This window comes from Varanus komodoensis, unplaced genomic scaffold (genome assembly GCF_004798865.1).
Source record: "Varanus komodoensis strain SLA01 unplaced genomic scaffold, ASM479886v1 scaffold10, whole genome shotgun sequence".
NCBI lineage: Eukaryota > Metazoa > Chordata > Lepidosauria > Squamata > Varanidae > Varanus > Varanus komodoensis.
Window position 1 is genome coordinate 24,507,413 of NW_025335269.1, and position 15,492 is coordinate 24,522,904.

The following is a 15,492-nucleotide window of genomic DNA, read 5'->3' on the forward strand; positions in this document are numbered from 1 at the left end:
TAAGTGCAAAGTAAATACTACAACATTGCTTTTAAACAGCTGCTTACTTCAACATTTTTAACTCATTTTGAATCTAAGCTGTTTTTCTAACCTAATTTCTCCTAGATGATTTAATTAATATTGAGCTCAATTTATAGGCTGTGCTAATTCTTCAATATTTTCAATGCCTGGTTTCAAAAATGCACACATATTGAATAAACTTTTCTTTTACCCCATCAGAAAAATGATTATCATACACAAACCTTTCATATTAGCATTTTTATGTATACTCTTCAGTTTGGGGGCCTTACACTTCTGGGGAAAGTGGAAGTTCAGGACCACTAAACTTTGGAGTATAGATTTGTCCATGGCAGATCAATTTTTGTTTTCCATTACTTGAAGAATTAGCCAAATAAAGATACTTTCAAGGTCTTCAAACTGATTGAGGTTATAGGACTAACCCAAGATGTTTTGTCACCTGCAGTGAAGCAGCAAATGAAGCCACAGTGCACTGTACCCTTGGCCGGTCAACTTATTGTGACATTGGAGACCGAGAAACCTGCAAATTCTGCTCCCATCTTTTGCAATAAAAATATGATGGATTTGGATTTAGACAGTCATGCTTGGAGTAGACTCAGTGCCATCATGGAGACTGGTCTGCCATGACTTAGAAAAGAACAATATTGCTGGCTAGATGCTGAGAGAGATTCAGTCTTGGAACCCTTTGGTGTCCTAAGCCTTGCCAGAAAGACTCCAGGAGGGTGGAAAGAATGGCAGATGCATTCTCAACTTTCTCTTCTCTTACTTAGGATGTGATCCTGTGTGCATTCAGACATGTTTGTTGGGGCATGCTGGGAGTTGCAGGGAATTTATTGGTTTAAACATGCATTGAATTGTGCCTTTAGCTAATTTCAGTAGTGAAAATATTTTCATCCAGCTCACTCACCGTGCCAGAGGTTGGGGGTGTTTAGATCTAGCGGAGCCACAGAGTCTCTTCTCCACTCTGCAGAGACTCCACTCTGCAGTCTCTTCTACCCATCAGCACACCCCATCCCTTCATCTCCTTCCTCTTTCCAAGGTTGGAACTGAAAGGTCAGAGGAAGAATCCTCCATGCAGTGGAGGCTTCCAATGCATGGAGGCTTTCTGCAGTGGCTGGGTAAGGAGATAGAGGCAAGAGGAAATCCACTTGTGGATCTTCCTGGCTGAGGTTGTAACTCTTTCTACAGCCTAGAGGGGGAATTCACCCTTTTATGGATCAGCTGCTATGTAGGGGCCATAGGATTGTTCTGCAAGTCTGGATCCAACCCATAAAATAAATAAATCAGGTGCTGCTCATTTAAAATCGGTTGCCTGACTCGGCTGCCTCGCTAATTACATTACTTTCTTATTGATGCAGGAGGTAGAACTGGAGTCCTTGAATATTGTAAGCTGAAAAAAAATTACCTCCACTCCAACATGTGCAATTTTGATTTCAAGATAAACCAGCTTGATATTGTGGGTTTTGTGAAAACGTAAATTTCTCTGTAGTAAGTTTGAAGAAACACTTCTGCCAAAGCAAGGAATGCATGAAAGGAACTGAAAATTTCTTTTCATTTACTGTCAAAACAATTTCCAATCTCAGACTAAAGGAGCTGGATATAAATAAGGCCCAAAAAAAGCACAACTATATAGAACATACTGTATGCAAATACCAGACAGAACAAAGACACTTCAGTTTTTCTTACATCTGAGACTTTCTCGGGGGACATGGCGATATTATGCATTGCACGGCATGAGGCTTGTTTAAGTAAGTTCATGCATTAATGAGTCCTACTTTGCAAAATCCTAATAAACAGTAAGTTGCTTTTTAATTGTGAACAAAATGCATGAGTGCAGAATTACTTTAAAAAGTTCTCAATCATGAGATTCTCATTTTTGGAACCATGTGATTTTTCCGAGTCTGTTGTGGATATGCACAAGTACCAGGGTGACTTCAGTCTTACCATATAATATAATCCACTCTTCTGCTGACAAACACGTATTCAGTTAAGGAAATGAGTAAATGCTTGGAGGCACAGGGCCAATGGCAGAGTTCCATAGGGCAGCCTCTGGTGAATCACCAGGGGGAAAAAAGAGGACAGATGGACACTTACATATCATTTAAATATCATTTAGCAATTAAAATGCAGCACATTTCCTCATCATAAAGTGGAAGGCTGTGACCAGCTGACCTGCCTGCCTTGTTATTCTGTTGTTTGGATATGGTAATGTCAAATAGAGGACTGCCTCTGTAGCAGTGGCCACCTTTCGTTCAAGTGCATTAAGCTGGAAGTTTGAAGGATCCAGTCTGATCCTAAAAACATAACAGCTATCTGGGTTTCAAGAACACTGCTTCTGTAAAGACAGCTTATCATGCAGTTCTTTTTCATATACTGCTTTTTCAGTAGAAATGGCCAATTACTGCCCCATGTAGATACAGTGTCTGACTTACAGGCATTTTGATATCTGCTTTAAATACAATTTTGCTGAAGAGTTAATTTAACACGGGGATGCAAAACGGGATGAGCCCAGAAATATCTAAATGACTGCCCTATTTTAGCTTAATGCCCTTATTGGCAGTGACTAAGCCTTTGGACAGCCATTTCAACATTTTAGAATCGAAGCAGAGGAAATCATGCCACAGCCAGAAACCACTAACTCTGTCTGGTGAAAAGGGTGTTGGGCCATGGAAAGGGGTTATGGACATCTAGGGAACCAGAGAGGACCAGCACTGGACCCATGGAAGACCCAATTTGTCCTCCGCCCCCAGGCCTGTGGTTTTGCCCCCTTGATGGAACAGAATGAATGAATGAATGTGAGTCTGGAAAAAATCCATAGCTTTTACAAATGACATAGCTTTTAGATAGTTTGTCCTCATCCCTCTACTAATTGGGACTTGGTCTCTTGAAGGAGTCTGGTCTTTTAGACAGCTTCAGGCTTCTATGGAAGTGGCTGGGGTGTACTGATGTTCTCATGGTCGAAGTCCTCAGAATTTAAGGATGGCAGTGCAAACTCCTCTAGGCACAGAGGAGCTGACTCAGGTCATTCCAGTGAACTGGGTCCTGAGGAAGTGGAAGCCTTGTAGAATCAGTAGAATAGTCATAACCCTAAACCATTAACTCTTGAAGTTCCATGGGCCAGGATCATCTAACGATGAGCTCTGGGGGCCTGGTCCATAACACAGTGTTACCATTTGCACTTTGCATAGATTATCTAAACTGTTCAAATGGCACCCAAGTAAAGTCCCAGCTTCTGTGTCTCACCTCTTCTAGTTTATGGGGCCCACTAAGAGTTTGAAGCCCAGGGGCCAAAAACCCTGTAACTAGCACTTGCTGCCACCCTACATTCAATTACTTCAGGCATTTTTCTCCTATTCCAGCCCAGCCCCTTCCTGTATGGGAAGTAAATGTACCTAGACAATGGAATATAGGGAGATATGGTGGCTCCCAGCACCTGTGCAACACTTTTGATCCTTTATCACCATATATGGAAAGGGCAGGCACTTGACTAAATATATATGGTTGACCTTGCAATATCTAATTTGGCCTTTAGCCAGGAATGCATTGCATAGCCAACCCATTGTGTTCTTTCTGTCTGCCACCTGCAATGTAAATACGAAAATATATGACTAACTTACAGAGCTATAGCTTGGCTTTCTGAGAATGTGAATAGATGTGAAGCATTTTGAACCCTGGAAATGTGGTCCACAAACATTAAACATTAAATGTGGTCTATAAACATTAAGTCTTGGCTGGGCCTAAGGAGGCTTTATAGTACTTCCATTATCAGAGGCAATACGGGCAGTCCCCGACTTGCTGCTCAGTAGTAGAGTGGCCTAGTGTCCTAATTTGCATAGAACAGTTCTCTGTTTGAAAGTGTCTCCTATTTGAAGGGCTGCCCAGTCGGTCTGCACAATGTACTCTATGAAAAGGGAACAGGGGCCTTGAAATTGCTGCTCAGTACTTAGCACCCAGACTGATCACACTATTGCTCACTAGGTCGATGCATTATATTTTTATTTAACTTACAGTCATTATTTCTAAATGGGCTTCTAGATGGACACATCACCATATGCAGATTTTATGCAAATATTGCTTTTCTCTCTGTGTGTCCCCTTCTCCTGTTCTGATATGCAGGTTGCTATTTGATTCAGTGGCAGTGTTCTCACAACAGGGCATGGGTCACAGCAAGCATTGTGACTCTCCTAGTGATGGATTTTGAAGGGCTATTGTTTACGACGGCATGCGTTTTAGCGTGTTAGGTGCTCATCTGGGTACAGGGCCTTGACACTGTATGAGCCAGTGAAACGTAATGCCGTAGCACGATTGGCATTCCTGTGGTTTATTTGCTCATTCTTCTCCCGGCAAGTAGACTACTGACGCGGCACTAGAAGCAGTGCCTGTGTGACTAAGGGCACAGTCTTCAGATTGTTTAAAGAGAAACAAGGTCCTGCAACATTCCCCAACCAGCAAAGCTGACCAGGGAATGTTGGGGGTTGTAAGAGGTTTTCTTTCTAAAGATGCGTACAGCTGCACCCTAAGAACCCAAAAGACATTATTTCGGTCTGTTTCTTGTACCTATCTTTCTCCCTACCCCAAGTTTTGTTTAGAACCAGAGCAGGGGCTCTGATACGAACCTTAATGTCCCCATACTCCCATGCCATGGTCCCAGTCCCAGTCTGAATTGGGTCTCCTGCACTTCCTCTAGAGTAAAGACATTTCCAAATGATGTCACTGCTAAACACAGATTTAAAGTAATTTCTTCTCTGGCCTTGAGCATCTGGAAATCCTACTTCATTGCATGAAATACCGACTTAGTCCTAGAATATAGCAAACAATGTTGTTTTCTGACAGAAATGTCATAACCTGAAATGGGGCTGATATGCCGTTTCAATCTTGTATTTACTTTTGCAGCTGTAGAGGACAGCTTGCCATCTGCTCACTCTCTAAAATGCAAAGAGAACAATCTGAGTGGAATAGAAGAATGCCAAGATGTGGCTCTAATCAGTGTAAGCCAAGGCCTTGCACCTGGGTGACTTCTTGAGTCTAGAAGGGGCTCATTACAATTATGGAGCCTGCGCCTAGAATTATGGCAGCACACCAAAGGCCCTAGTTTAGGGAAGTCGCTTGGCTTAGAGCAAATCAGCTCAGTTAAAGATGCCCTCACACCCTGGCCAACTTTGCTTTATGTTTAACAGATACAGGAAATGGGTCTTCTCATCACTAAGAAAATTCCAGCTATTACTGTGTAACTGAGAGTGTTCTGATAGCAAAGTTCTCTTAAGTAGGGTCAGACTGGTATTTCCCTAAAATAGATAAATAAGCAAATAAGAAAAGGGGCATGTGCTTAAACATGGGTGCAGAACCTCAGGAGTGGGAACCAATTCAGGCCCACATGGTCTCTCCAGGTGGTTTTGCCATCTTCCCCTGGCTCTACTCCTCTTCCTCACTGAGAATTTGTCAGCTTCGCAGTTTCTCTGCAGTTGCTCCTTCTCCATTCAAACAATTGAAATGCCTCACCTTAGGAGGCTGCAAGAACTTTAAGCTAAAATCATCTGGTATTTTTGGGTTTTTTGTCCCTATCCCTTTTGCCTCTTTCCATCTCCACCCCAAGAGTTCCTCTGAAATGAAAGTCAGCCCTTGCTTCAATACCCCTGGGTAGGATCCAGTATTAGACCAACATGGATCCTTGGAAGTGAATGAGCCTTATGTTCGTAATAACTAACTTGAACCTCATTCATTGCAATGGCTCTAGTCTACCTAGGACTAACACTGGATAGTGCCACCTGTTTTCAAACCTCTAAACCCTTCTTTGACCTTGGGGCCATCCCAGCCAACTTCCCCCATTGCTAAAATATTTTGCACCAGTCTTCCTTTCTTTTCTTTCTTCAGATCAGTGGTTGTTGTGGAGCAGCAGCAGGTGAAAGGCATGAGAGGAGCACTGTTTTCCAACAACATCTCCCATGGTCCCCTATACTCAGAACATCAGAGTGATCGGGGGTAAAGCATGTAAACATTCTACCTCTTTTCCTCTTGCTGCAGTGATTGCTCAAAATGGAAAGTTGAGTTTATTTGGAGTTGAGTTTGCTGGAGAGGTTTTTGGTGATGGGGTGAGTGGAGGACACAAGCAGACCTATTTTGCAAACATTTCTATTTTCTATTACCCCTTGCCCCCAGTAATCATCAAGTTAAACCAAGGTGAACTTCAAATTAGCTAGTTAACAGGCAAACATTCAAGTGCTACAGGTTCAAGGAGACACTTCTTCAACTTCTGCTTCTTGCATACTTGTTAAAGCACCAGAAAAATCTGTTAAAGAATAAGATACAGTAAGTTTTATGAAATCTGCTAGCTCTTTAGAAGGCCAGATACTGAAGATCTGAACTCAAATACTTTGTCCACCTAATGAGAAGGAAGGACTCCCTGGAGAAGACTGGGAACAATAGATGGCAAAAGAAGAAAGGAACAGCAGAGGATGAGGTGGCTAGATGGAGTCACTGAGGCAGTTGGTGTGAGCTTAGGTGGACTCTGGGGGAGGGTGGAGGACAGGAAGGCCTGGAGGAATGTTGTCCATGGGGTCACAATGGGTCAGGCATGGCTTCGCGAATAACATAACATAACATAACATAAGCACACCATGAATATTGGAATCAGCAGATTATCATATTTGGGAGAAATACAAGGTTGGTTTCTAGTGAAAAACTAAAAGCATACTCAACTCTGGAGTATAGATGCTAGTGCGATTCTGCAGACAGAATGAATATTTTCTGGTGTGCTAGCTCAGGAAACAGCAATTGTCTTGAATGGCGGATTTAGCCAGGAAATGCCTGGCATGGATGAGACAAAGAACCCTAAATGAGAATTGTGGGGGGAAATTGCTTAAAGAACATGGAAGAGCTGAAAACAGCAGAAACTTTCCAATTAAAGGAAGTGTTCTTTAGCCACCTTGCAACATTTCATACATCCAAATATCCGACTCTTTGAATTGTCATCGTAAATAAAAAAGAGACATGCAGATATTTGTAAAGTGAGAACACATGTCCATTTCTAGGGGAAAGCAAACTTAAAAAAATATGGTTGAGGCCATTGTTGTTGCTTTTCAAAGGCATAACTTAATGAAGTTGCATGAAATTGTGCTTGGATTAGTCCATAATACAATTTAAAGAGGGGCTTTCCAAACATATGGGTGTTATATCAAATACCTACATCTAACATGCACATTGACTGAGAAGGAATAGACTTTGATCATGTCTTTGATGCCCCAACTAGATGAGGCTAGGATAACATTTATGCAATTGCTTGGCCATACCTCGATTGGGGATGTAATAGTGGATAAAACTTTATCTGCTATTGGACTACCTCCTAGGTTTTCAAAGGGACAATGGGCCTTTCTAGAATAGAAAAGTTGGCAACCCTATTAATCGGCATCAATTTCAGCTGGGGCTAGAACAACATGTGTCCCCCCCCCCGCCCAAAAATGCCACCCTATGCACAGGTGGCGATTTGAGGAGGGGAGTTCTTGCCTAGGGGGTCAGACTAGATGACCCAGGATGCCCCTTCTGACTCACTCTGTTTCTATTTTTCAATGTCTTTTTGGAAGGAACATTTTCCTGATGTTTTCATGGGTTTTCAGAGGCTCCCCATTTATGTCTGTATTCACTGGAGGCAGTGGAAGCAGGAAAGGAGCTCTCCTTGGCAGTCCCAAGCCTGCAGCCAGCACTTCCCCTAGAATACCCTTGGAATAATGTCACTCCAGGGCATTCTAGGCAAGGCAAGGCAGCTGCTAGCAGAGATCATCAAGGACAACTTTTCTGTTGCTGCATCCCTTGCTTCTGCAGAACGCATCACAACTATGTTTCTTCCAGTGGGAAAAATGGGTGAAGTGATCCCACTCACCACAATGCTAAGTGCCTCTCCCCATTGAAACTGTTCAAAAATGTACCCTCCGTTTTTGTTAGAAAGATATTTTCCACTGAACAATCAAGTCCCCCTAAGAATTATTCCTGTGCTACTCCACTATCTAGTCCTTTGCGGGGAGAAAAGTTTACCTTTCAACTAACATTTTCTCTCTTGTTCTTCAATCTCATTACAAAAGAAATGAGCTAGACCAAACATATCTTTAAGATTGTCCTCCAGTGAGAGGACAATATGGAGGGGATGTATTCATGTATATGTATATACATAAGCACATACACATGCACAATAAATACACATATGATGTTGAAACATGTTCTGCATAGCTACTATATTTCTTGTTTTATTCTTACAATTCCACATGTAAAGAGGACAGGAAGCATTTATCTTTTAAATATTGGAGGAAAAAGGAAAATATATAGTTTGAGTCCAATGTACTGGCTGGTATCAGGAAAAGCTTCACATAGTTTCAAAACAAACAAACCTTAAGATGCATGATTCAAAGAAGCTGTAGTTATTTTACACTGGTAGACAACTAGTCCAATTGTAGGTTGCTCAAACTGAAACTCTGTGCTTAAGATACTTCTAAATTTACATGTGATTAAGCTCGGTTGGACTTCCTGCTCAACCATGTGTAAGATCAGGCTGTATTGCTACTAACCATTTTTTCTGCATATCAGCCCCATAAAAATCAATAGTGTATTTTGATCAAATGTAGTAATTTAGGACAAAGGTGTGAGTCATATTGATTTTAGCAGAATGTTGTTACTCCTAATAATCCTTGGAGTTGTGGTAACAACAGGAATTTTGAATACTACTGAGGTCAGATTTGTCCACCCCAATCGCAAAAGTAAGCATGGTAAGTTTTCTGTAAAGAAGATAATTCAGATGCAATGTTGTGTTTTTGCTGATGAAAATAGTGCATATAATAGCTTAAGTATATGACTTGCAGGTGCAGCTCTGTATTAAAAAGTTGCCAATAAAACTCACATTTGCACTGAAACAGAATACTGGTATTAAAATATTCCTTCACAACATTTCCAGGAATCTGAGAGGAAATACATTTACAACTGAATTTGAAATGGTGAGACTTTCTATTGCATATCTAGTCAGGGTTGCCAGGTTCAACCTTGAATTTTTTCCTTTCCTTTCAAGTGGGAAATTGGCCACAATTTGTACCACCTGCCCTTCCTCTAGGCACGTTATCTACCCCTGTCCCACACCTGCTGTGCACCTGGTGTTCTGTTCATTAATGATGTCACTGAAGTTTGTAATTACCTGTTTGGAATGTGAATTTATTCAGCTCATAATACTTGGTTTCTTTGTGAATAAAATTGTGCTTTTCCCACAAATTTCTCCACCTCAGAATTAAAAAAAGACTTCCAAATGTCTCAGGCTACAATCCTATATCAATTTACCTGGAAGTAAAGTCCCATTTGAACTCACGGGGACTTACTTTGAAGAGACAAGGATAGCATTGTGCTGCCAAATCCTGGAGGCAAGAGTGCATAAAGATTCTTGCATGTGAATCCTTACTCCTGAATAGCCAAAGATGCAGCCTTTTGTTTGATCAGTATCTTCATTATATGGATTGATATTTTTGATTCTTTCTCGCAAACATTTGATGTACTGGTAATCTAGATTTTAAAAATAAAACCCCCTCTTGTTCCTTGTTTGAAGTGTGGGTTGCATTTAAGAGTGACTCAGTATCAAGGGAAAGAAGTGCCTTCATGTGTTCCTACCTACTTGCTAAGATCATTTTTGGGGGCTCTTTTCTGGGTGTTGATCCCCACAGTGGTACAACAGATGCCTATCAGGGAAAAAGTTTTGTTCATAGCCTCCCCCTCTGCACACACACACACATGCACACAATAACATTCCCATGGACATCCACCTGGCATATGGATTTAGAAGCCAGGTTGGAGACTTTCTTCTTTAAGCAGGCATTTAATCTGTTGCTTGATTATCAGTTTTACTGCTGGCTTCTCAATGTTTTCAGTTTAAAATGCTTTCAATGTTTAATATTGTATTAGTTTCAGATTCTTATTTTGTGTTTTTTGGTTGTGGCATTTCATGATTGCAAACTGTCCTAAGAGCATTGACCATTTAGGTGGAATACAAATCTAATAAGCAGCCACCCTGTACAGGGTGACCTCCAGATGTTTTGAGGTTCAACTTTCAGCAGCCCAAACCACCATGACCACAGATGGTGGGAGTTGTAGTCCTAAATATCTGAAATGCGCCAGCTGGGAAATATGACAATAAATTAGATCATTCAGCACCACCCAGGGGAAAACTCACAAGACAGGCACTTTTCTCCTTCCACCAGTGCTTGATAAGAAAATTCACAATTACTGAGCTACTTCTCAACAGAAGAGAGGAGAGTTTGCCCATCACTACTCCCATTAAAGAAGATGAAGGCGGACGCGGACAACAACAGAGAGAAACTGGGCAAGGTCTCATGAGACCTCTCAGACCCTTGGCCTAGAAAAGCCTGGGGCCTCTAATTCCCAGACAATCAGCCTCAGTGTGTGGATCTGAGACACTTTCTCCTCTGCCTTCCCCCTCAGTTGGAGGGCAAGCCCATGGCAAGTGCATATAAGTGCCAAGAGGCCTCCTTGTTGTCCCAGTGGATTGTGTTTCCTCAGTTTGGCCAGTGTGGCAACTCACAGAGAACTTAGCAGTGCCCACCACAAGCCATGGGTTGTCAAGTCAACTTAAGGCATGCTGACAATACCATTTTGAGTTTGGACAACATGGTAAGTTACAGTGGTTTCAAAGCCATAATAGCTTAGCATGTCATGTGACCGCTGTCATTCCTTAGTGCCCTGTGCAACAGTAGGCTGAAAGCAAGAAGAAGAATTGTAGCATAAGAGCCCTGTTGTCATGCTAAAAACCTATGTTGACTTAGTAATAAGATCACTGGGTTGGATCCAGTTTCACTTGTGGTTAGAGGACCCATTGAAACCAATTTGGCTAACTTATCCCATTAATTTCAGTGGATCTCACTAAGTTGACCTCAATGGGACAAACTTATCCCAATGACTTCAGTGAGTCTAGTATAGGCATAATTCTGTATTCAATAGAATTCTGAGTTCAGCATGACTTATGACCATTTTAGGACTCCTGTCTTGGTTTACTAAACTGTCTGCCCTCTTAAAGACTCACCTATTTTCCCTTCTTGAATTGTCCACGTTGTTCTGACAGGGGTTCTGTTATTTGTTTTCTCCTAGGGGTGAGTCAGAGAGTAAACTTCCCATGGCAGGGCTGCTTCCGAGCCAAGGAGAAGATCAGACATACTAATCAGCAAGCAACGTGAGGATTGTGCCTCCTCTGAAAGATTTGAATGGCAGATTGGGTTAGAAAGGTGAGACACTAAGTTATTTCTGCAGACCGAAGCAAGAATGCAAGGGGTGGAGTACGGAGGGGGGGAGGTACCTTTTTCATGCTGTTGCTCACCTTCCCTTGGGAAAAATCTGTCAGGAATGACGTTCTGCCTGCTCTGTCTTTCCAGAGAGCTAAACAGATTATTTTCAGATTATTTTTTGACTTGGGAGCTGCCTACAGGCCTGCATTCAAAGGTTTCCACTGTATCCTAGAGATGTGAAGGCCTGGGACTGGTTCTGGGACGCAGGAGATCTGGGTTCTAGTCTCTCGGCCATGGAGCTAACTGGGCAACATCGGGACAGTCACAGAATATCAGCCCAACCTACCTCACAGGGTTGTTGTTGCCGTGAGGAAAAGATTGAGAGGAGGATGAGGATTGAGTGTGTTACCTAGTGTTCTTCAACATGGAGAAAGGTTGGATATCAATATAATAAATAGATAATTAAATTAAGGCCTAGGAAAGAATGCAGAAAATGGGAGAGACCTTAAAAAACCTTTTTTTCTGGGGGTTCCCCCCACTATTTTTTCTCCCTTGTCCCCATTTTTTTTTTTTTTTTTACTGAAGGTCATATAATTGTCCTGCCCTGTATTGATGGAGGAATATTTTTACCACAACCTCCAGGGGCATTAGCTTTTTTCCACCACTGATAGTGGTGGGGAAACAGCCTCTCCCAGCGCCTGGAGATCTTCACTAGCACAGCATTGCTAATAGCAGCAGCCAAATTGCATTGCTTCTTGCCACCCACAATCCAGTCAATATCTGAGGGAGCACCTCACCTGCTCAAGTATTAAGATCAGCCAAAGGGTTCCCCTGTATGTCCCACTATCAGGAATCACCCAGTTCTGCGGAGATGTAAGACAGGGCCCTGTGAGTTGTGGCCCCCTGGTTATGGAATGCCCACACCCCTGGCTGCTTCATGTTAAGACCTGACAATTTACCCAGGCTTTGGGGTCTCATTGAACGTAGCCCCATTCTGATTCAACATTACTGATTTCACATACAGGATTGTGGATTATTGTTTTATTGGGGTCTCTGTGTGGATTTTTAAAAAATTAATTGTACCCTGCCCCAAGGTGGAGCAAGTTAGAAAACTTAATAAATAAATAAATAGTGAATTCATTGCTGAAGTGAGGTTTGAACCATTTCTTTCTGACCACATACAGCAGTAAATAATCATGAATGATACCATTCAAAGAGATTTTACCAACGGTGTGAAATACACACAACACTGAAGACATTATGGAATACTGTGTTTGAGAGATCTTTCGCTCTAATATTTATTTGCTCTGCTATTTGCTCTTTTTCAGGATTATTTTTATTACTTGTTTCCAGCTGTATACTCAGCTTGCTGTGCCCTTCCAAAAATACAAATTATCACTGTCACTGCCACAAAGAGACCTTTAGCAAGGCCTGGACTTTGCCTGCATGAAAAAAAATGCTTAACATGGACACTTTGGGTCTTTTTGCCAATAGAAGCAAAGTAATGGAAACTTAAACCCAATTCTAAACAGACGTTGTGAAATGACAACCAAAGGCAGTGAAACTCACTTCCAAGTCATTTATTTTTATGTAAGCCTGCCTGGTGGATAATATGTGTCTGATTGCCTGATCTGAGCCTCAGTTAATATTGTAGCGATCAAAGGCATCTAGGCAGGGCAGGGCGTGGGAGGGGAAGTTATTTTTAACTTGCAGAATAGGGTTGTTATCATATGAAGAAAGTCATCAGTAACATACTTGCCATCCCCAAACTTTTTGGATGGTTTTTCAGCTGCAGGATACAACAAAGCACACAACATGTGTTTGATCAGGTCTAAGAATGGCACTAGTAAAGATGCTATAAACATTTTGTTTAACAAAATGGGTTTTTAACCGTCTCGATCATGAGTTTCCATGCTCACTGAATGAGTCTCCCATGCACCAATAATTTATCTTAGGAAGTGGTGTGGTTGCTTGATTCTCCACTCCTTTAAACGTTGCTGCCTGAAGTAAGTCCCATATCTTACCCAAAGGCTTCTATCTCAATCAGTCTCTCTCTCTCTCTCTCTCTCTCTCTTCTCAGGACCCAGTTCAGATAAAAGTTAGTCATGCTTAGGTCCCACTGAATCTCAAAGGATTTGGGTTATTAAGCCCTTTTGAATTAAGTCTGACAAGTGTGTATCAGGATCTGTTATCATTAGAAGACCACCATACACAGTCTGCTAAATCAGGTGAGCCAAGAAAGAGGCAGGTAAGCTGCCCAGAGAACCTTTGGATTATGGGGCAACATAGAAATGGGAATGAATGAATGAATGAATGAATGAATGAATGAATGAATGAAGGGGCCTCCATTGGACCTCTGTCTATCTGCTGTTTCTACCATCCGAATACCAGCTTTGAGGACTATAACATGAAACGTCTGCTACTGCACATGGGAGTCATTGGCACTCTCTGCAGCAAGATCATCCTCTTTAGAACTTCACACCTCATCCACAAGATGCCTTCCTGCCTCAGGGCCCTGTCCTATAGTCTATGAACTCCTGCTGAAGATACAACAAGCTAGTTGCTTGTTGTTGCCCGTATGTTTCACCCCTTTAAAGCAATCCCACCCTGTCCATCCATGCTTTCTCCAGCCACTCCATATTTACACAAGCACTGTGTGACTGTATCAACCCTTACTAGTATTAGACTGCAGAACATTTCCCAGTGTTCTTTAAAGTATTCTTTTGAAGGGGGCAGGGAGAAGAGAGCTTCAGATGTCTTTGCAGGTCCTTGTGGACAGCAAGTTGGGTTCTCCATACTATAACATTTATATTGCCAAGAGAATGTAGGTTGGATAGGAGCAAGGCCCATCTGGTGTCCAGCAGTGACCAAACACACCGATTGTGTTATTTCCAAAATCTTGCTCTTCTGATCAACACCTGAAGAGGCTTTGAAGTAGGCAGGGAAGGGAGAGCTTCATCAGTGCCGTTGGAGGATCCCACCTGGAGCACCTTGCATTGCAGATCCCTGAATTAAGCTATTGTGTGGAAAGAGCATCTAATCAAAGATGCAGCTGTTGGGTCCTTGGCCAAAAAGGCCCATCTTTCTCACTTGGAGAAGTGCATTGATTACATTCACTTCTGGGTATAGTTTAAAGCTCTTTGAACAAATGTTTGAAAGATATATGTTGAAGGAACACCTTTTGTATGTCTTCCTTGTCAGGCATTAAGATTTTCAGGTGAGGCAGTCTTGGGGCTTCCCTGGCCATCTGAGATATGGTAAGTGATACCTGAGTCCCAGGTCTTCTCAGATGTGGCACACCATGTGTGGCATCATCTCACCCCTTCCTTTCAAGTGAAAATAAGATTAGAAATTATATGGAGAGTGTCCATGGACACATGGTTCAGAAAGTTGCCTTCCATGAAGGAAATGACAGCAGAGGGGGATGACCCAGCAGAACGGAGCAACCTTCCCTTCCTCATATATGCACAGTAAACAAATGGGGAAAACCTATCCAGGGTATTTTTGTATTGTATTTCAGTGTAAAAACATGTATTATGGTCTCATCGTTGTAGTATCCCATCTTGAGCGCTCATGTGTAAACATGGTAGGTATTAGGATGGGTTCTAACAAGCCTTATTTGCTTAGAGTTCACCAGCCTAGGGAAAACTAGCCTTATCCCTTAATTTCCCCTTGTTTGTGTTTAGAACCTGATAAAGTGAGATGTCTTATCACTTAAGGACTATTTGGGATTATAGGATCAATGCTGATATTTAAACAGGCACGGACTGAGGTTCTATAAATATAAGACAATCTAAATGAATCAAGGTCACATTGTATATATCTTTCATTGTGCATGATTAAATGTGTACTTAAATTAAAAACAATAGATATTCAGCATGAAATCAGTCATTTAATTAAATAAAGGGCAAATTGGTGCTTCTTATTTCAAGAACTGCTTTGCAGTATCACAACAAATGTATATTGATATTTCTTGGAGAGACATTTTCTAGCTTCAGAAAACATTTCCTATCTTTGTTTTATAAGCTTAGTCTCTTTAGCAGCAGTAACATATTAATTGGGGCTGATGGAAGCCAGGAAATGGCCTGTAAGCCTGGTTAATCGATTGTGCAAAGGGTTCAACTGATATTCAGTCACATGGGAATTGGATTCCCGTCCCGCCAATCTCCCTACTCAACATGGAAAAGTCAAGAACTTAGAAGGTGGGGCTGGCATG